The sequence below is a fragment of the Apis mellifera genome, linkage group LG6 (genome assembly GCF_003254395.2).
Source record: "Apis mellifera strain DH4 linkage group LG6, Amel_HAv3.1, whole genome shotgun sequence".
Classification (NCBI taxonomy): domain Eukaryota; kingdom Metazoa; phylum Arthropoda; class Insecta; order Hymenoptera; family Apidae; genus Apis; species Apis mellifera.
In genome coordinates, this window is record NC_037643.1 from 5,713,427 (window position 1) to 5,736,060 (window position 22,634).

The 22,634-nt window shown below is 35.8% G+C and overlaps 1 long non-coding RNA gene across 1 annotated transcript; it reads left to right on the plus strand.

The window, feature by feature from the left end:
- Positions 1-17,129: 17,129 nt before the first annotated feature.
- Positions 17,130-19,371, plus strand: LOC102654110. The gene is made up of 3 exons (XR_003304853.1): positions 17,130-17,811; positions 18,258-18,886; positions 19,006-19,371. It is a non-coding gene; the product is annotated as an uncharacterized LOC102654110 (long non-coding RNA).
- Positions 19,372-22,634: the final 3,263 nt, after the last annotated feature.

Genomic DNA, 22,634 nt, shown 5'->3' on the forward strand with positions numbered 1-22,634 from the left:
TGATCCTCTTGAGTTTTCTTTCTTAAAAAGGATACTTGACGAAACGGTTGTTTAAGAACGTCGATCATGTCGCGTAGACAAGCTGCTGTCCAAGGAATAGACAGGATCTATCCTTACAATTCATGCATAAGCTTCCATCTTCATAAAGGAGTTAGCGATGGGTACTCATGTTTCATGAGGCTGAATTACTAAGCCACCGGTGACCCACATTGTAGGCGAGCCAGAACAACGTCTAAATAACTCTGTCGAACCCTTCTCTCTGTCTTCGACTAGTGACGAAGAGCGATGCTAGATGGCTCACTCACCATATAGTCCACTGAGCTAACAGTCACCCCCTTCTTATGCGTGCGGTTAACTTTGACAGTTCCACGCAAACTCTATCACCTCTAATAGAAAACGCATCGTATGATGTGGGTTGGTTGATGCACTTCACATGGATATGGATTCTTGATGGAGTATATGTTTGGAAAGTAATGGAATATATTTGAGAAATAATAGATAATATCGAATAGAAATAATATCGTTTCCGTGGGAACGTTAATGTAAATACGGGAAATGATAACATTCGGTTGTCATTTATAACCAAAATATCGATTTAACTTTAGTCGTGTTCCAAACACGGAGCGGAACGGACGCGTCGCTCTCCGTTTTCTATAAAAGTATTGTATTGTTTAAATTAGTTAAATAAATAGTTATTAAATTAATTAATTATCGTAAAAATTGTAAAAATATATTATGGAGGAAGAGTGCTTGTCGGGTAAAAACAATATATTTTTATATTTTTGTACTTACAAGGTAGTATAGTATTCATGTTAATTAGTGGAGGATTGATTTTAGAGATTAAAATAAATAAAAAATTTGGTGTACAAAAATATAAATTAAAATTTGTATTAGAATAATTTATTAGATTTTAAATTTAGATTTAGTTCATATTATAAATTATGTGAATTGATTTCTATTTTTAATTTAATTATAAAGAAATAGATTTTCCCTTTTTTTTATATTTTTATTTTTACGAAAACGTTATTATATTCGTTTAACGTTATACGTTATTAAATTCTTTTTTTATTTATTTTATATACTTTCTATTATTTCAAAAAGAAATAATAATACGAAGAATGGTTAAAAATAAAAAACAAGATACTAATAATTTTAAATACTTTATTAAATAGTATAAATATATTTTTAAATTTGTTATTATAATTGAAAAATTTAGTGAATATTTCTTACAAAAGGATAACTTTAAAAAAGAATTCTTCTTGATTTATTCATCCAACTATGTTTTTTGCAACGCGTACTTTTTTTTTTTGATTTTTTTGATCTTGAGGATTTCTTGTGTCATTTGCACAATGAGATTTTAGATAGTGAGTAGTAATAAAAGTTAGACTCGAAAAGAAAGACAATTTAGAATATGAAAATATAAAATGAGGTAACGTTTTGAATATAGACTACGAAGTTTAGAATATGAAATGTGTTATCTAGTGAATTTTTAGGTTGCTAGAAAATAGAAATTCAAAAATTATTGTGCTTGAGAAATTTCATTATTATCCCGTATGCTTTGATTCGAATAAACTCACGTTGAAAATTTGCAGATCCAAATAGCATAGTAAATAGTTAGATTTTAATAAATAAAAATGAATTTTAAATTTTGAAAATCGTGAAATTATTGAAAAATTAAATTTTAAATAAAAAAATTATTTCTGTCTCATCTTTTCGCCCAAATATCTTTTCTTCGTTATTTTTATAAAAGAAAAAAAAAGTTATCCTTGTGAAAGAAATAAAGTTTCGAAGTTTGTCTAAATTCTACGATCAAATAAAGATGAAATAAAATAAAGTAAAAAAATATTTCCTTCTTTTTTTTCTTCTCTTAAATTATTTTATCCATTTTTCTTATTTCTTTTTATTATAATAGAAACTTATTTAATTAGGTTGCACTTACATAACACGTAACTATGTATTTCATCTTTCCAATTTAAGTTAAGCTACTTTCTTATTTAAAACTTCATCTTCGTGACCTGTAAAGAAGTACGAATATTTTATACGTTCAACCACGTAGCGCAAGCAGTTTAATTTAACAATTCTAATGATCCAAGATTTTTTCTTTTAAATACTATTTCACGTCACAATAATTCAACTTTATCTTAATATTTAATCTTTTGCATCATTAATACCTTAACTTCACTCAAGTTATCGTATCGTATCGAATAAAAGTTTTTTCTTCCTCCATTCCTTAAAAAATGATCCATCTCCCCTCCCAGAATCATACCAATATTAAATCGAACCCAAATAAATCAATAAAATATTTCCACAGATTCATCGTCAACTCGCATCATCAATTCACGATGAAAAATCGATGCTTTCCATTGAAGATCCAGCCGAACACACGATCTTGCCGAGTTTCCTCCAGAGGGTTCTCCGGTTTCCGTGTCGAAGTCCGTATCACGTAGGATACTTGGCCCGGACACGAAATACTTAGGCAGATTCTTGACACGAGATCCAGTTTCGAAAAGCGCGATATCTTGTGTAGGATGCATGGTATGCGAGTTACGCGCACCCTGCAAATACTTTTTCGAATTTCTCGTCTCCCCCCAGCCGCGTGTATTCGTTCATCGCCATTTTCTGTTTGCCTTTCGTCGCTCGTTCGCCGGAAGACGAGAGGTAATCGGCTGCAATTCGACGCTGGCGAACAGAGAACGCTCCGTTTCTCTTTTGGCATGGTGTCAACACCGAGACGACCCTGAAATACCTCTTTCTCTCTCGATGAATATGGCACTTTTCGAAGATCGCGTTTTCGTTCTTTTCGCTACTTTTGATGAAATTCCTCCGATATTTTGGCTTTGATTTTGGTAAAAAAAAAGGAGAGAATTGGAGAGGATTTCGTGTCAATTTTGTTTCGTAAATCGAAGAAAGTTGTTATCCTTGGAAGATGAAAAGAAAAGCTACGCGTAAATTGGATTTCTTAATTATTGGATTGTCCGTTCTCTCGTTACCATTTTCGCATTTAACTATATTTACGATTTAGATTTGAAAACGATCCTTTTAATCCATTTTGAGCGTTTTACATTTACAACCGGGATTAAAATTAAAATTAAATTAATACTCGACTCGAATTAAGACGATTGAACGACACCGATGGACAACTTTCTCGACCAGACTAAAAGACTTCGTTTGTACCTCTCCTCCAGATGATAACAATGGCAATTTCCATTCAGAAAGTTTCACGAAACTTCTAAACATCACGGATATTAGCAACGAGAACGACTAACGAAATAAGGCTTAATGCTCGGCATCGATCATAAATCCTCCTGTGTTAACGAAAAGTTTTCTTGAAATCGTCTCGTTAAATTCTTGATTAAACAACAATGGGGGACAGTACCTTCAGCACCCACGGCTATTAACCGATCCGCTTTTTCCCTAAGAAGCTAATTATCAATTATAAATAATTTTTAATTTCCTACGGGTGATCTTAAGGGTTGATTAAAAGCGGAAAGGGGAAAAAGGGGAGAGGGAAGGAAAAAAGGAACGAAGAGCGGACGTGTATTAAGTTTTATTTTTACGAGGGCGACGTAAAAACGCGTTACACGGCCGGAAAGTTTGTTTATTAATATAAATTGTTGCCGGTGAAGTGGTAGCCACGGTTCATTCGTTTTTTTCCCTTCTTTTTTTTTTTTTTTTTAATATATTTTTCGCAAATACCAGCAACTTCTACAATTAAACGAGCGACTTTTTTTTCCTCGAATGTAACACGAAAGCTTTTATGCATTCGCGCGAAGATTCGAGAAGTAATCTCGTTATAATTAATGAATAATTCAGCAGGTAACGATGGCTCGTCGTTTGACTCGCGTGTTTCTTTTTTTCACGATATTATATATTAAATAATACATTGTTCAAGCATCCCGGAATAAACGTTGAATCGGGCTATTAACGGGCCATTCGTCTGGCAAAAAGTTTGCTCCTGCCAGTTTATTGTGCGTATGTATTATTTTTTGTTTATTTTTATCTTTTTTTTTTTATTCTTTCTTCTTTTTCCACTGTTTCGTATTTAATTAATGTTTTACACTTCACAGCCGCGCGTTCCCGGGATGTTCGCGTTTATTTCGCATGCTAATGAGAGGAGTTCGTGACAAAAAACGACGCGGAAAATGTTTACCGGGAAAATAAACATTAATCTCATTTTTAATCCTTTTATGTATTTTTAATGTCATCGCGCTTGATGTCCGTTTCTTTTTTTTCAAACATCAATGCGAAGCAAGGGGTGAAAATGTTAAATTCCTTATTTTTTCGCGTAAATGCGATGCGTATTTGATCGAATTTCGCGAAACATTTACCGTGGGAATGAATATTAATATTGTTTTTTTAATTTTCAGTAAAAATATTTTAATAGATGCACACTCGTTCTACAATCTCGACCGATCAATGCAACTGCTCTTTTAATCTCAAAATCATCGATCGAAATGAAATTCGTCGTAATCGTAAAGTCGAGAAGAGGAGAAATTTATCCCTCCCCCTCAAGGGATCGTGTCAGGGTCTCGCGTAAATTTAAAAGGAATCAATCCGATCTGCATAGATGAAAGAAGAGGGGAGGGGAGAAAGAAGGAAGCATCGAACTCTGAAACAGGAAATGTTGTATTCCGTCCAAGGAATACCGAGATCGGATGATATCTGTGTTTGAAGTTACCCTGGAAAACTGGAAGCCAATTTTCAAACTGGAATCCCTCACCTTCCGCCAACTACTCTACCTCCACTTCCATCCCTTCTACCTCCCCCTCCCCTCGTTCCCCGTGGCGACGAATCGAAATCTTTTCAAACAAGCAGTCAGGCTTACAGGCTCCCTTCTTCGCCGTCGATTCGCTGGGAAGCTGCAGTTTCCGGCCTGGAATTTACCGGAAATAATATCGTAGCAAGACGTTGGCCGAGGAACGAGTGTACGTGCCACGATAAGGTTTCCTTCGTCGTTGCGACGCCTCCACGCAACTTTTAAACTGCTAAAGCCAGTTTAAAGTTTGCGGGATTCGTTGTGACTTCTCCTCTTTTTCTTTTCTCTTCTTTTTTTTTTTTTTTTTTCGATTCACTCTCGTTCTCCCTTCCACAGATGATTCTCCCTTTAGAAGAAGCTTTGTCTTTCACTTTAACTTCTCTTCAATTTCAATATTACGTTCGAAATGATTATTTTTTAAACGTTATCGTTCGCGGGCGTACACAAAAAAGTATAGGTATTTTATTCGAACAATTCCTTTCTCATTTTCCAATCAACTTTCCCTCCGCTTCATTCACCCACTCGTCTCTTCCTTTCACACTTTCTCCTTTCACATTCCCCACCCTCCACTTTGATGTAAATTTCAAAGCCATCTTCGCCCATTCTTTCTCCTCCTTTGCACCTGTCTCCAAAAAAAAAAAAAAATATCCGTTTTCCTCCGTCGTTCGCTCACTTTCATCTTCGTTCCTCTTTCGCTCCTCTCAATTCCCACTTGCGCCCTCTCCCTCACCCACCCTCCCTCATTGTTTCCACGGGACGGCGGTGGTTGGAGTAAGCCACCGGAAGTGACGCGACGCACGGGGGAATTTCGCGTTAACTTTTATTCGAATGTAACGAGGACGTATACGTCGCTTAAGAAACGCGGGAGCGACTTGGGACTTTTGTTGCATCTGTTCGACAAAGTGTATTAAATGTTTCTCCTTATCACTTCAAAAAATACGTGTGTATATATTGCAGATAAATCTATCAATTTAATCAACTGATCGGGGGCGCAATACGATCGGAGAAAGTCTAATCTGGAGTCAGAAGGTTAATTAGCGCGTTGTTTAAATTAACGGGTGGAGAAAATTTGTTCTGATACAGATTCATCGATTTATACTTGTGCCGGTGGTTAATTAAGGATAGGTAATGTGTACAGTTAGGGCGGATGTATGAAATACGGCGGATCGGTAACGTATCCGAAATTGTTCCGCGTATTTGGTAATCGACGAATCGAAAATCTGGCGGTTCCTCGTTTCGAAAGCCACTTACCGGCGTTAAGCACGATAAACGTTGCGCATAACACGTATAAATTCACCACGACACGGCCGTACGTAACGCGAGCCGGCCAATTAGTACGTATAATTTGGGCTTACTTTTAGCCGAACCGTAACCAATACCACAAATTCGACCTAATGCAAATGCACCAATTCCGCCGAGTTAAGCCAGATATCGGCGTAGGTTTAACCCAGTGATCTGACCCGTATCTAATTTACAGGTAAGTCAGGTGTTGCCTATCAAACCACGAATCGCGAATATTTCGATCCTTCTCATTTCCCTGTCTAATTATCGTCTAACGTGTTTACCTGTCATTTCGTCATTTCTTTGAAAATTTTGGATTAATTTATTCGAATAATATACGCTTCAAAATTTGTATCCTTGATTTTATTTGTTTAAAATTTTATATAATATTAGATTATATTCATACACGAAGAAATGGTTAATTGATAAAAATTAATATTAAAAATTTTCCATACAGGAGGATGATCTTATACAGAATGATTCTCGTGATCGAAAGAGGAGAAGAGGATAGAAAGAATTGAAAAAGGAAAGTTTTTCTACAGAGAATGCAAATACAAATATATTTCGTCGTTTCATGATTCATCACGTCAATCAATATCGAAAAAAGAATAATAAACGATTCGTATATACATGGACACGAATCTAATATACGAATAAATAATTTAAGCGTAAATTTTCAAGTTCGACGGCCCTTCAAATCAAATGTATCGCCGTGAAGAAACCTCTCCCCACCGCAACGAAAGAGAGACGTGAATAAAACAGTCGGAAGGGTAAATAAACGCGGCGTAAGAGCACTCGTAAATGTAGACAGAAGCAGGATGCTTCGCCGTTAATGGGCGGAATTTCGAAAAGCTCGTACTTAACTTGAGTCTGGGAAGTGACGCCCGGAATACAAAATTGATCTTAGCATGACATTATCACGTTGCTTCTGGCGGGGGTATCCGGCGAGGGTGGTGTGTCTAACCGTCTCCCGATTCCACTTCTGACGTTCCTACATCCCCGTTGAATCCAAAATTAAGACCGCCCGCGAGCGGGAAATTAATATTGCTCGCGTATCCAAAGCTACGTGTGCCCTGATGCGGTGAATTAATGCTTCAATTCGAAAAAGGGAAAAAGCATCGGGTTGGATTTAAAGGGAAAAAAGAAAAATAAAAAAAGAGGCTTCGAAAATCTTTGGTGAAAGTTTCGGTTCATCTCGTTCGACCAATTTTGGATTCAAGTGAGAATGAGAAACGTGTGTATCTCTCTGAAATTTTTTGGAATTTTTATTTTGGAATTGAAACGAAATATTTCAGATCAAACGTGTGTGATGCTAGGTAAGTAGAGATAGACATAACGATCGTTGAGACTAGAATTGTATGTATTAGTTTTTACATCTTTTTAAAATGAAGTTAATATCTGTTTAATATGAGCTTTATTGTTTGAAATATATCCCATTAATTTCATTCCATTTTCTTTTCAGATTTCTGATGGTGATTTTTTTGTTTTTTCGATGTTTGAAAATGTGTAAACAAGTGAAACGACGTAGGCATCGAAACAATTCGAATAGTTAAATAAAATCTGGTTAGGAGATATATAATCCATATGTGGGAAAAATTTTCGATCCGGTGATATTTTTTGTTGCAAAATGATTCTTCTTTTTTTGATCTCCCTTTTTCGATTTATAGTTAAAAAAAAATGTAGGGATTATATCGATATGTGTATAACTTTTCATTTCTCGGATATTACATTTGAAGTTTGTATCGAAATGGGATTAATTTCGTTCATTAAATAGGTCAGCATTGCAATTATCGAAGTAATCAACAAGGGAACAACGTTTAATCAAATACGTATCGAAGACTTTGTTATATTTTTATTTTACCGATACCCTTTTTATGTTGTAAAGCTTGGTATTGTGTTATTAAAATACATCAAACTCTATATTTAGGATTAAAATTATTTTGAACTTTTACATAATCAGTATTGAGAAAAGTCTTAATGGAATTTACATGGATTAATGACTGTGAATTTTCGTGAAATATCGTACACTCGATAATCTTAAAAAATTTTATTATAACGAGAACAATGAATCGTGATATAAAAACTTACGAATGCAAAGATTATTATTAAATTTCTCTATAATAAAAAAGATTAGTGAAATAAGTAGGTAAAATAACGATCTATTATTGAAAGTTTAAAGATTTTCTTTCGTACTTTTAATTAATATTTCTTTCATTTTTCACAAATTTTAATAGGAGAAAGAATTAAAGAACAATTTTAAATTATTTAAAAATTTTATAAAGATATTCTAAAGGTTCAATTATCTTTCGGATCGAGCAATCTTCTCAAAAGATTACGATTATCCCTCTACAAGTCTTGATAAAAAAAAAAATATCTTGTAATAGCTTTTAACTCGTCGTTAAACGAACGCTACATTTCACCCTACAAAATTATCGAATCAACTTAATCACCTAAACATGATTAATTTAAAACGCATCACAGATAGTTTGCTCCACTATTAGACCACCAGAGAACGTTTTACTCGTACGTTTAAGCGTAATGAGGCGAGTTAACGCGAAATTTTTAGTTAAATTATACCATCAAAACCGTTACGTATCCATTAAAAAGTCTTCTTACGGATAATCAAGGGTTAACTGAACCTACTTTCCACCATTAGATGGTTAAATTGCAAACGTGTAACGACTACTTTTGCTAATTAAACGTTTCGTTCCAACCGGATCCTCCTTGTCGCGATTGCAATTTCCGGTAGAGTGTTTCCGGTGGTTGCGTAAACTCGAGATTCGAGAACGACATTAATTCTCATATTTTCATCTTAGCTGCAATTTAATTCAACCACCTCCAGCCACCACGTGTTGCTCGCGTCCGGCCGTGCACCTGGCTGTATTGTCTTTATTAGAATCCCTGCTGAGCTGCCATTTCTAAATGTTTCCCTTGTTTCATGATTACGTTCACAATGAGTTTTAAGAGGAAGGAGCGTGAGGCCTCCGAGGTGTTACTTTCTGAATTACTTTATTAATTAAACGGCCGCGATAAAGTGTACTCTCTCCAAGGTGGGGAATGTTAATGAATTTTTTTTCAACTTGGTATCACGTTGTTTTCACGTTTTATTACGTAACGTATATAATCATGATTTAGTATTAAATTATGTATATATGTGGTGATAAAGAGAACATTTATGCTTGTGCTAAAAAGTATTTAAGAGATAAGTGAAATATTATAGTTAATCAGTAGTTTGATACATGCAGATGTTTAATAATTATTGACTAAGTTTATTATAGGTTAGATAAAAAATTTGTAAGTGAGGATTTTAATATGCAGAATTGTTTCGTGGATTCGTTAATCAAATATAGATATTAAATTAGTGAATAAAAGGTATTAAGTTCTTTTTGTTCTCTTCTTCATTTCACACTCTATTGCTTTTCGTGCTACGTATAATATCCATCACAGGATCTGAGATTAATTACTGCTTGTGATAAAAAAAAAAAAAAGAAAAAGAAAAATAGGGTCCCCGATTTATAAGGAAGGGAAATCGAATCCCTTTGTTCCAACGGAATTTTTTCATTTCTTTCGCGAACAAAGCGAATTCTGATAGGGGATACGGGTAGGCTTTCCACGTGGCTCAGTCGTGCGGCATAATTTTCAATTACAATAGATTATATCGCGTTGAATTTAAACGCCGGGATCGAAAACGCCCGGCTCTTGTTTTGACAGTATCGCCACGATGAGACCATCGCTTTCCATGTGCTGATATTAAAAACGAGTTAATAAAAATCCTGCGTTTCGATATCGCACGACCAATTTTCTCACAATTTTTCACGATGAAAATAATTTGCTTAGAAAAAGAAAATTTAAGCAAGTAAAAGAATTATCCAGCAAATGGAACGAATATAAATTAAGTTTGTTAGAAAATTGTGACAATTTACACAAGATTTAAACGAGGATATGATATAATAATCCAATGATAATGGAAATTGTAATTAAAAGAAAAAGAAAAATCAAATCATTCCACGTTAAACAAGTCACAATAACTCTCATTATTCCCCATCCTTGCAAATCTTGTTCCTTACCAATGCCCCCTCCCCTCCCCTTCTCACAAAAGGAGATACAATTTTTTTTTCGTCGGCGTCCGGAGATCGTGACCAGGCTATAAACGGTCGGTTTGCGTAAACGCACAAAAATCGTCGAAACTGCATGCCGCCCGTTTACACGCGGAATATTAATTAAGCTCGCGTAAAAGCCGCGCGTGTCGCGGAACGGCGCCGCTCATAACGGCCCCCGTTGTACGCGTTGAATCTCCATTACGAACGGCCGCACGTTTCCCGCGTCCGTTTTGAATTACGAGCGGAAAGTATGGAGCGATCGTAAAGCTCGTCCCAGCTACGAGGGAACGCGTTTAAAAGGTCCCCAAAGCACGCGAGGACAATGCTAATAAGCGAATTATTGGGAATTCTAAGGGTTTCTAATCTAAGATCACGGTGGTGTGGATGAAGCGCGAAGAGGGTTGAAGTTGTGTGACGATTGAAACGAAAGAACGCGCGTTGTGCAAAGCCGATTTAAGTTCGCTCGGATGAAGCTAGATGGCGAGACGTGTAACATTGAATATCGGGATGAAAGATGAAATGAAAATAAAGAAAAATGAGCGTTGAAATTTGTTTTTGGAAAAATTTTGTTATTTCTAAATCTCATTAATTAAAAATTGAAAGTTTCTTGCGTATTTTGTTTTGTATTTAAATGAAACAAAGTCTATTTACTCTTGGTATGTTTTGTTTACAGAAAACGATGATATTCGAAGAGAATATTGATGATACGTGTTGCATTTGAAAAATTAGAAGCCAGATGGAGGAAGAAAAAAAAAGAAAGAACGAAATTCTGTGGTTAAAGAGGAACCGAAAATCGTCGTTATTCGACCGCCGAGAAAGAGACAAATCTCGTGTGTAGCGAGCTCTAGGATCTCGTTCCCATTATTCCAGGATTTTGTGTATTACCCCATAACGAATACGTCCGAGATAATAAAATAGGAAAGCCTGTTATCTCTCTTTATGGTCACAACACAGCCGGTTCAATGAACCTCTTCTCAGCGTTTGATATATCGATACCGTTGATAAAACATTTTTATCGTACGAAACACCGCATCGATTCTTCTATTCATAATATCAAGCATGATCTATGGAACGTGGCTACGACGTAGTAAAATTGCGAATTCCTGGCCAAATCTTATCTTACGAAGAATTATAGTCGAAATGTGTAGAATGTGGAAGAATAAAACTCAAACTCCGTCACGTGACAATTTTACAATCGTTCGTTTTACATTTTTCTGAGAGAATTTTTAAAGGGATTCGATTAATGATTCTCGTGAGAGCAACGGGAAGAAATATTATTTACAACGTATCCAAGTTTTCATCGCTGGATTAAGATATCGCAACAATTCTCATACATCAAGAAAACACGTAGCAAATAATTTTTATACGATGCAATCATTTTCTTCCTGCAAACGAAACGAACGCGTCGTTAAATCAACATCAACCATCCCCATCCACCGTACATATATATATTCTTCCTGCTGCCAATTCGCAACTGCTCGAATTTTCATTTACCCACGCAATAAAACGCGGGTAGGCGGCTGTGCGTCGGAATTTAATCCCCTTGCCGAATGAAACTCGCATTAGCCGGGACACAATTTCACGCTAATTTCCCGACCGTGGTCTCTCTGCAACTCGTCTCGAGGAGATGTCGCGCGAAGACGAACGTACCGACAAATATCTTCGCCTTTGCTAAATCTCGCTCCTCTTAAAGAGAATCTCATTCCCCTCCGCGGCCTCCATCGATCGACGAGAGTCCGTAATATCGTCGGTATTCTGAACGTATACTTGCCACTTCACTTTTTCTGGAAATTCATTTTCATTGGTGGAAAGAAATCTCGTGAAGAGAATCGCGCGGATTCGCACGGATTGGTCGGAAGGAGGGGATGCACTTTCTTTTTTTTTTTTTTTTTTTTTTAGAATCCCTCTTATTCCTGATTTTTATTCCAGGGGAATCTGTTACGAGCAATTCCTCGTTTCCATTTACACCACCACGAGTCATTCCAGAATTTCTGATTTAGAGACTCGGGAAAAATAGATAGATTCTTTTTGCACATCTAAACGTGTGTGCATTCCAAAAGCAGTGGAAATAGGTGGAGGATCTGTTTCAACCCTCAATCACGACAGTTCTTTCGAGAATCGAATCGGTGCCATCCAGTGAATCTACCGAGGTCAATTTAGCAATTAAACTAGCCGAGGAGGAGAAGAACCGAAACTAAACCAGATGAAGCCCCCCTTCCTCGAACGATGCAACGCGATCACGGTTGCTAAAACAGTGCCAGCATCGTCGCCATTGGCAAAACCCTTTCGCAAGATTTACGCGAGCTGCATCCGGGGCGAGTCCGTGATTCTTGTATGGACAACGATGGAGGATTGGATGCAGGGATTGGTAAGAAGGTTACGTTATTGCCGAGCTTCACGGGCCATAGAGCGACAGATCGCGGCAATAACTTGGCGGAAGGAGACAGTCAGCTAGTAACGCAGCTTACCTTTGCGGCAGGGAAATGGCGGAATGGTGTGCATGCGAGAGGGAAGGGAAGATGGAACGACTATCGCGTTTGCATCGGTGGTAAGCACGGTTTCATTGGTCGATGTTTGCCTCTTTGTTCACAGCGGACCCGGTCTTTTGTTGCAGGCCACTAAGCGAACGACTCTATTTTGCATCGTTGAAAGGGCTCGAACTGTTAGAAACTCTGTTTTTTCTTATGCAGCGAGGATAGCCAGGAATGGAAGCTGCTTGTCCTCGATTCCTTTTTTTTTTTTTTAGAAAGTATGTGGAAAGTAGAAGAATGTTTGTAGGGTTTCACGATTATACGGAGAATAATTTTGGGAGTGTTTGTGACAGTGAGAAAAAGAAAATGAAAAATTACTTTGAAGTTTCGTCAGCATTGCGGCCAGATACTTTGGAAGTCAAATGGTAAGCGAAACTATGCCATATTTTTTGGTGATTGAATATTTTTTAAAAGTTTTCGAATAGAAAGAATTCTTTAGTAATATTTTTAATTCAGAAATAAATCTAAGAAAATTCCTCTAAATTCCCTCTTGAATTTTTAATATTCGGTATAAAACCTAATTACATTACACTGAACTCTTTCTAAAAAAAAAAAAAAAGTTGTCAATCAATTTCTAAAAATTTAATACACGATTCGAACAAGTGAGAGCAAAACGATACGAGCGAAAAGTAACGAGATATCATATCGCGGTGCTAATTAATTAAAAAATTAACCCGGAAGCAACCAGAGGTGAATCACGGTTACCTGTGGCAAGGTGTTCGCGTTTTCACACAGTGCGAATTTTATCTGAACGCCTCGCATTCCCGGGGGACTAATAATAAAATTGTTCGTTCGAGAAGAGAGACAGTTATGCAACGACAAGTATGCCACGAATTCTTCGGGCTTTCGATGATTACCTGGCACGCGGCGCCAACCCCCATCTTCGAACGGCCGCGGATTACGCGACCTCATCCATCCCTGCGGCCGTGGGGCTAGCCGAATTAGTAACCGCACTTTGGACGATAGTTCATTATGCTAATTAAAGTTGGCTAAATATCCTGTGAACGAAAACGGCCCGTATTTCCGAGATTCTTCCCTCCGTTTCCACTCTCCCCTCTTGCTCTCTCTCCTTCCTTCCTTCGTTCTCCCCCTTTTTTTCCTGGCCGCTTGCCGCGTCCGGCGGCGATCTTAGGCGCGGCCACCGCGTCCATCCGCACATTTTTCTTCCGGCCGTGTATCAGACTGCTGCGGTCGAGGGTTGCGCTTTGTGTGCAGGCCTCGATGCCCCTCGTTCGATCGTATTAAACGGGGAAAAAATTCGGGCGGGAATAACCATTAGCTTAATGTCTTGTGTCGAACTGGTCTATGTGTAATGTTGTACGTGAAGATTCGACCAAGTGTTTCGGACGTAGAGACGAATAACTCGGCTTTTATTTTTATTGCGTTGATTAATGCATGTTCCTGTTGGGAAGATTGAGTATTGGATCTGTATAAAGTGCGCCTCCTTGTTGGATGAAACGTTTTATAATATCGCTATGGATAATAAAATTTTGTTAGTATTTTTTAGTATCTCTCGGTAAGTATATCATCGTAAGTATTTCATTCGTGAAGCAGTGGTTTGGAAAAATATTTCTTTCCAATTTTCAACTTTTGAAAAGTAAATAATGAAAGTTGTATAATTTCAGGTCAGCGTGTATTCTCATACTATGAGAATTAAATTTCATCTTCGCTAATTTCATTATCAATTTAATATTGACTCCATTCTCGGATACGAATCAATAGAAATCAAATAATTGCAAGAAGAAACTAAGCAAATATATATATTATTTAACACGGTTATTGTTTTCTTGTATCCGGAAAATTTCTCATCGTAACGAAAATTTGCCAAGGAAAATCGGTTGGTGAAACGGAATTGAAATATAGATATTTTGGGTAATTGCGTTTCAATGCAAAATTCGAAAAAAACTGGGGAGGAGAGAGAACGGTGGTCCGGCTTTTGAATGTTTGCACGGCGGAAGTGTGGCCGGCGGCGGCCTCGGCGGAAATAAAATTTTTGGCAACGTTTCAATGACAACGAGCCACCGTGGCTCGTGTACCACGTTTTTTAATTAACTAGCTACAAGTATTCCCGGACGATGATAATTTTCAACAGTGGATCCGGAAAGTGGGCCACTCCACTTGGTGGAATGAGCTATGTCGCATCCGCAGGAATATACCGATTTACGACTTCCTTTCTGTTGTAAAATGTATATATTGTCGAAGAGTCGTGGATGGAAAAGGAAGATTTCTTTTCGAACACTACGCGAAAAATATATGGTAAATAAAGTATTTGTAATTTTTAAATTCGATATTAGTTATTTTTATTATTAATATTTTAATTTCACTTGTTTCAAACTTGTGAATTTTGTATCAAGCGTGCAATGGATTGATTTGAATAATTAAACATTATTGGGATATTAAATAAATTAAAGAAAATTGGAGAGAGAATTATGTGTAATTTTCGTTGCAGTTTGATAATTTGTAATAAAAAAAAGAAAATATGAATATAGATGCTAATAATCTTTTTCAATTTTCTTTTTTTTCATTTCTATATCTTTCATAATTTGCAATGAGAATAAAAATATTAATCTTGAATATTATTTATTTCAGCCTAAGCCAATATTCAATTATATAATTTATAACGAATAAATCTTAAAATTAATTTTACGAATAAAAATTCTATTATGAATTTATTAATCAAATTCTTCTTAAAAATTGATAATTCGATATTATCATTATGTAATCAATTGTGCAATAACTTAGTATGTGCACAGTTTCTATTTCTAATTCTCTTAGCGGCGTTAAGCGATTCCATTAACAGTCTAATTTTCTGTGATAAATTATGTACATCGATAGCCTCTGAACAACGTACGTGTCTAATTATCAATTTATTCTCGCCATTAATTCGATCACTAACGACAGTAATCAACAATGGTATACTCGTACAGGAGAAACTGAATAAATCAGTGAAATGACCAACGTTTCCATCAAATTTCCATTCGTTCTCGCCAGAAGGGACGAAACAAAAAAAGAAAAAAAAAATAAGAAAAAGTGTCGTTCTGTTTAACATTTTATCTTGTTTCATTAAAAAATTAAATTAAATCACATTTACGAAATGGATTAAAAAAACACATAATCACATATTAGAATAAGATCAAATTTGCAAATGGTTATATTCAAAAATGGAAAAAAAATTGTTTCCAATCTTCCAGATTTATTTTGCAAAATATAATATTGATGAAACTAATATTTTTTAAATGCCACAAAGATTTTGAAATTTTTATTTTACTTTAAACGTGTTCATAGAATAATATAGCATTATTTAATCGTTTAATTTTTATTTTTATCAATTAATAATTTAAAATAAATAAAGTGATAGAATATAAACAAGAAATTAAAAATACCAGCATAATAAATTTCATTTATTCAATTTATTCGTAAAACGTAATGCAAATAAAATTCTTTATTCAAAATTATTATTAATAATGAAAACATGTTTTCGTTAAAAACAAAAATTATATTCTTGCAAAAACAAGAATTCATGAAATCGATGCAAATAATAATTTCCACCTATCGTTTGCCTTGTACAACTAACCACCCTTGTACAACAAGAGTTTAAATTAATTAAATTCAAATTTTGACATAATTAGTTACGCATCAAAGAACATATTTTTCTCTCTCGTGTTTCCATTTTACCATTTTATTCCACAATTGTATTCCACGTACAATTATTTCCATAACGCAACGTTAATTCTAATTTCCCGCGTACGCAAATCTATACCTTCATCGCCGAAAAAAAAAAAAAAAAAGAACAAATAATCCTCAAACAAACGAGACAAGCAGTCTCGATCGAATTTCAATTTGGCTCGCGTCTCATCGAGATAATCTCGAAACGAAACAAAACGAAACGAAACGAAACGAAAATTACTCGAGAGCCGGGCGTTCCAAACGTGAAAGAACGAACGAACGAACGAACGTTGCCGCGATTTTGCGTAAAAGTGGATCTCGATCGACGAATACCCGATTCGGTATCACACCGGGCTTCATAAATAATGCGACGATCAGCAGGAATTATCGGTGGGGGAGGCCGGTGTGCGGTGGCCAAGTGCGGGTAATCGTGACACGGCGCACGTCGCCGACTGGATTTTACGGTCGGAATCGACATCGGGAACGGGCTTTGCACGTCAACGGGCGTACAGCTAATTCCCGGCACTGCCTTTCCACCGAGCAAAGTCGTCCGTCTCTCGATCGCTTTCCACGTTGGCAATGCCATTGCAGGGAGGAGGGCGGCGATAGAATTCACGAGGAATCAATCGATGTTCGCAGATCGAGCTTTCCACGGCCGATCGGGATTTCCTGCTGCGGCGGTTCACGCGTATTCTCCTACGAACGGAGAAATGTTAACACGGAGAGAGAGGAAGAGAAAGAGAGAGGGAGAAAGAGAGAGAGAGAGAGAGGTGGAAAGGGTGGGAGAGGAGGCGAGATAGGAGAATGGAAAGTGAAAGAGGGTAGAACGAGAGCGAACGTTAGGTTGCACCTCCATGGTGGTGGTACATAAAGACAGCTTTCGCCCGTTATCGAGCCCGATTCCAACCCCGTCGTTGTCCCCCTCCATCAGCCGAACCCACGCCACACCAACCTCTACCTCTGCTGCCCTTATCGGCTCAACAAATTTAACTTGATTTCCTATACGGACTTTGCGGAGCTCCGGGGAAATACAGAGCTGGCTTCGGCCCGTCTACGTCTAAACTCGCTTTACGATAAGGGATAAGCCTCACCCTACATCTACCATTCCTCCTCTTCCTCATTCGCCCCTCTTTTCGTCTCTTTCACCCCCTCTTTCTCTCCTTCTGATCATCTCTCTCTCTCTTTCTTGTTAGTCGAGCACCACCACGAACCATCCGTTCAACGATGTCGAATCCTCTTGACCCGGCCGGCCCGAACTTTTCCACGAGGGGTCGAGGAAAAGGGGAGGAGAAGTTTTCGAAGTAGCACGGTTTCCTTCGCGCCGAAAAAGATCCAATGAGATTTCTCGAGGACGAGAGAACGTGCCATCGACGGCTTGCTTGCTGGCTTCCGTTTGTTGCGAGATCGACGGTTATTTTGGGCTTAGTTATGGAATAGAAGAAAGAATTGGGTTGTTTTCAGATCAGAGGAAGATGAGGTAAGTGGGATAATGAAGAATATTCGTTTAATGGACAATTTTTAGAATTTGAATAAATTATATTTAATAATACGTAAATAGAATAATATTCAGATTTATATTAAATTTCTAAAAATTGTTTATTAAAGTCTTTCATTTTATTTCACGAAAGTATAACTTTTCAATAACACTGATATATTGATATTGTAAAAGATTATATTTTCCTCTTTAAATTTTATTTCCTTGCTGAAGAAAAGAAAATACTCTTCACAATATCTTCTTTTTATTTATTTTTAAAATAAAATACTTTTTCTTGCCACGTGATTAATTCCTCGAACATCGTGAGAACCAAAACTCACTCTGTACTTTGTTATCCTCTTGTAATTTCAAAAACAAAGTATATATATATATAAGAACAAAGGACAATATCCAAGATATTCATAATTATTTTCATGTTTTGCTTACAGTATAAATAAATTCAATCACAAAGGATCCGTCCAGTCGACACTATTTCGCGTACATTGCAAAGCTTACCGCATTACCGGTATATTAAACATCGTACAGCCAGTTTGAAATGACGGCTCTCCGGAGAGGCAGAAGCTCGAGAGTCAGAAAGACAGCGCCGAGAGGGGTAGAGGACGAATGAGAGAGTGGCGTATGGTACACGCAGTCTGGCGCATAGTCTCTGTATAATTCAGTCATATCCATGCTAATCCCACCGGCCGGCTCACATTCTCCATGATGGATGCACAGCCACCGGAGAATTGCCCTTTTCATTGAAATACAACTAAAATTAAACTCATTTGTTGCTCCCTCGGCGGGGATAACGATACTGTCCATTTTGTGTTTTCTTGGGATAAATACTTTCTTCGAGGATTATATCGATATTTTCGAGGATACGAATCGCAACAGAATAATTAAATTTAATTGAATTATTTGTGAAAGAAAAAATGTTTGATATAAAAGTTACAACAATCGTACAAAGGAAGATGTAATTAAATGCATATTTTTGCAAATTGATTCTAATCGATTCTAATTATAATTTTCAGATTTTAAGATGTTCCCTAATAACCTGGATGGCAATAACTACAAGTTTGTAAGTCTTGCATTTTATATTTTTGAATGATAAATTTTTCTTCTCCTATTTATATTCATAAAATTATGCTACGCTTCTGCATTTTAAAAGAGAAATTTTCTTTTTTATGAATTATTTAGAGTGATCACACCGTATAAATATTGAGAATTATTATCTTGGATTAGATCGAAGATTTTTCAAAGTGTATAAAGCAGATGGAATAATATTGGAGAAGACGGTTTAACTGAAAAATCGTAAGGCGATCGGTCATATAATACGTTCAATAAATAGAAACGTAACAACAGATGTGCCGGATACTTATTCGACAGATGTGTCGATATTTTCTCATGGAAAGAGCACAGCTCAGAGAGACACGGTTGGTAATATTGGGAGAAAGCATCGCGCGTCGCAAGAAAGGTTTTTGCGGAGGGTTTAGGAAAATGTCGATTATGTTACACGCATAAAATGATAATCGGCGAATACGAATGCTATATGTATAAAAAAAAGAAAAAAAAAAGGAAGAAAAAGGGATATTCGAATATCAATCGGAATTGGATACTATATTTTGAAACCTGCATGAAATCGACATGCATGGAAAGAAAATGGTATATACGTTCTCCAAAATATATATATGTATTTTATAGAAAATAGAATATTTATGAAATATTCCATCGATGCACTATCGATTTAATAATATACTAATATGATATATTAATAATTTTGCAGGAAGCAAACTATAATTAACAAATATAATTTAGTATATGAAAAAAAAGTATAAAATAGTTTCAAGATATCTTCATTTTTAATATAATATTTTGAACAGGAATATATATTTTTAATGTTAGTTGCATATCCTTGCAACATAATTTTCACACTTGACGTAAATTATTTTACATACACGCAACATAAATCTCAATTTAATTTAAATTCAGATTTATACATGGTAAGTTGTCAAAAAATACAATAATTTCGAAAATATTAAAAATTCTTTCCCACGAATTTTCCGATGAAATGCAAAATACAAATGTTTTTCTTTTTTTTTAAAATTGTCCATCTTTTTCATTTGTTTTACATTGACGAATGAATAATCAATTTTCGTCGCAGATTTGTTTAAAAACGAATTTCTACTTGTCCTAGGAAATTTTCTAAAATTACGAATCATTGATTAATTACAGTTACAATTCTAGGTCTTGGATGAAACAAGTAGCTGTCCAATTTATACCAGTAACCACAAAATATCGAATGTAACCGGATACTGAGAGTACATAAAAGCGAACAAAGTGGAAAATGGTCAGCAACTTCTTAGATACTGGTCCAGTTTTCCCTTTCTGACGTCGACGAACCGTAGCAGAAGCTGATCGGTCGGCTTTGTGTCGATCATCGTCGATATTCTATCCTTTACAACACCGGAACGGAGAGGAAAGGGGAAAAAGGAGGATTGAGAAAGAAAGAGAGAAAAAAAGAAAGAAAAAAAACGGAACGTTTCGACTCGAACCGATACTTCCACCCCCGAGTTTTCATCTCGATTTACTACGAAAGAGCTTGTATACTATTTCGACTATTTTCTTTTTCGTTGCTCGTTTAATGTTTCCTCTTATGGGATAGAGAAAGTATCTCTACGCTGGCACAATTTTAAAATGGAATTATTTAAAATGTTATTGCGTTGTGTTCACCAAAATAGGAAATTTATTAATATAAAAAAGTATTTCGAGTGGGATTTAGCAATTGAAACTAATGGATGGAAATATTCAATTTAGCTAGAAATTTATTTCGAAACTCAATTACGTATAACTCCGACCCGATGGAAGTTTAATTGCTCCCGATTCTAACGTTTTACTAATCGAATATATGTATAACTGACAATTATTCGATGAACTAAAAAAAAAAAAGGAAACCGAATATATATATATATATCTTCATTTGGAAAACCAAATCCTTCCTCCTAATGAGAGGAATTTATCGAATTAAATACCGATAACATTTTTCCATCAAACGTAACAACATTATAATTCTTCCAAATTCCTATATCCAATCGAGCAGCATCCACAAACTCGTCGACCATCCCAGGTCGACCAACGCTATCTCGTAGTCACTCCCATTACTAGATAAAATCCCATAGAACAACACTCGAGACAAGTGTTTTTCCCGATTTAATTTTCTAATTAGAGAGGAGGGAGGTTCAATTAAATCGTCGCCGGGGAAAATCAATAGCGTAGAATGAGAGGAGAATTTCATAGGGAGGGATATTCCCCTGCTCGAGGAATTCGTTAGGGATCCTCTCCCCATTGTACACGTGCGCGCGGCGCGCGTAAATTCGCGGACCCTCGCGAAATGGCCACTCGCCGTTTTAAACTGAACGAGGAGGATGCATGCCGGGATTGGAACATTGGAGCTCATACATGTACGCTCGAAGATTGGGCGACGCCTCATTCGATTAACCGGGAGGGTCGCGGAACAAATCAACCGACTGAGTACGCACTGGATATTCAGATGCATCTCCCGATGAGGGGGGGACTGCAATTGCTAGAGGGCGCTTCTTTTGTCCGTGATGGTCCATGGCAAGACGGATGTGGACAAAGAGATGAAATTGATAGAACGTACAGGGTGGTTGAAAAAAAATTCTTATCGTGGCTCTAAGAGGATCGTTCGGCGAACTTTGGTAAGCTCAAAGTTAATTTTTCTAATTAATTACCATTGATTTATAGATCTCTTAAAATGAAAATAATTTTTGACAAGTGATTTTTGATTATATTATTGGAAAAAAAAACGATAATGAATTGTAGTTTCTCTTCTTCTCTTGATTGAGAAGTTGTTGAATATTGAACACTTTATTTATCACAAAATCACAAATTGTTTTCACGGTATTCTCGTTTGAAATATTTTATTTCTGAAACTGGTAATAACAACAATATTTTTCATAATTGCAAATGAAAATACGTCATTTCTTTTCATTCTTGTATAAAACTAATATGTAAAATGCATGGATGTATGTAATAATATATATATCGTTTTCTAGAAAGCACAAAAGCAAGAGGCAACGTGTTCAATGACTGGATAGCAACGCAATAAATATTTCAAACGTGCATCTGTAAGTTATAATAAGTAGTTATGTAACTTTATTGAATATAACAAAATAGGTCAAAGATGAAAATGAAATATTAAACATTTCTTTGTAGTACAAAAAAAAAATATATTCATTCGTGTATAAATAGAATTTAATATGAGATATACGAGAGAAATTTCATAAATAGTATACTCAAGTTGATCATTAATCAGTATTTTTAATGAGTGAAAGATTAAAATTTATAATAAAAGTATTCATTTTCATCTTTTTATTAAAAAAGAATTTTCTTTGCACACAATAAAAAGATTATAATAACGTTCATGAAACATAAATAATAGAAATAGAAAAATGGAAACAAAAACGTGATATTTTCTTTTTAAAATAACAATTTTAAATTTTGAGATGAAATATATTTTTCACTCACAGTTGAGAAAAGTAAATTTCAGAGGTATTCTTATAAATCAAATGAATTTTTTAGATACCATTTCCAAGTTTTTAAAATATAACTATCGAATGAAGTGAAAAAGAGAACTAATTTAAATCCACTGACGTAACAAGAAACATGCTCAACTCTCTTTACAATATATTAATAAAAATACGAGTTTTGATGAAACGATTTATTGAAATTTGAAACATATTTAATGGTACGTATTTATGCATATGATATGATAAAGTACTTATACGCGAAATAACCGTGTTTCAATT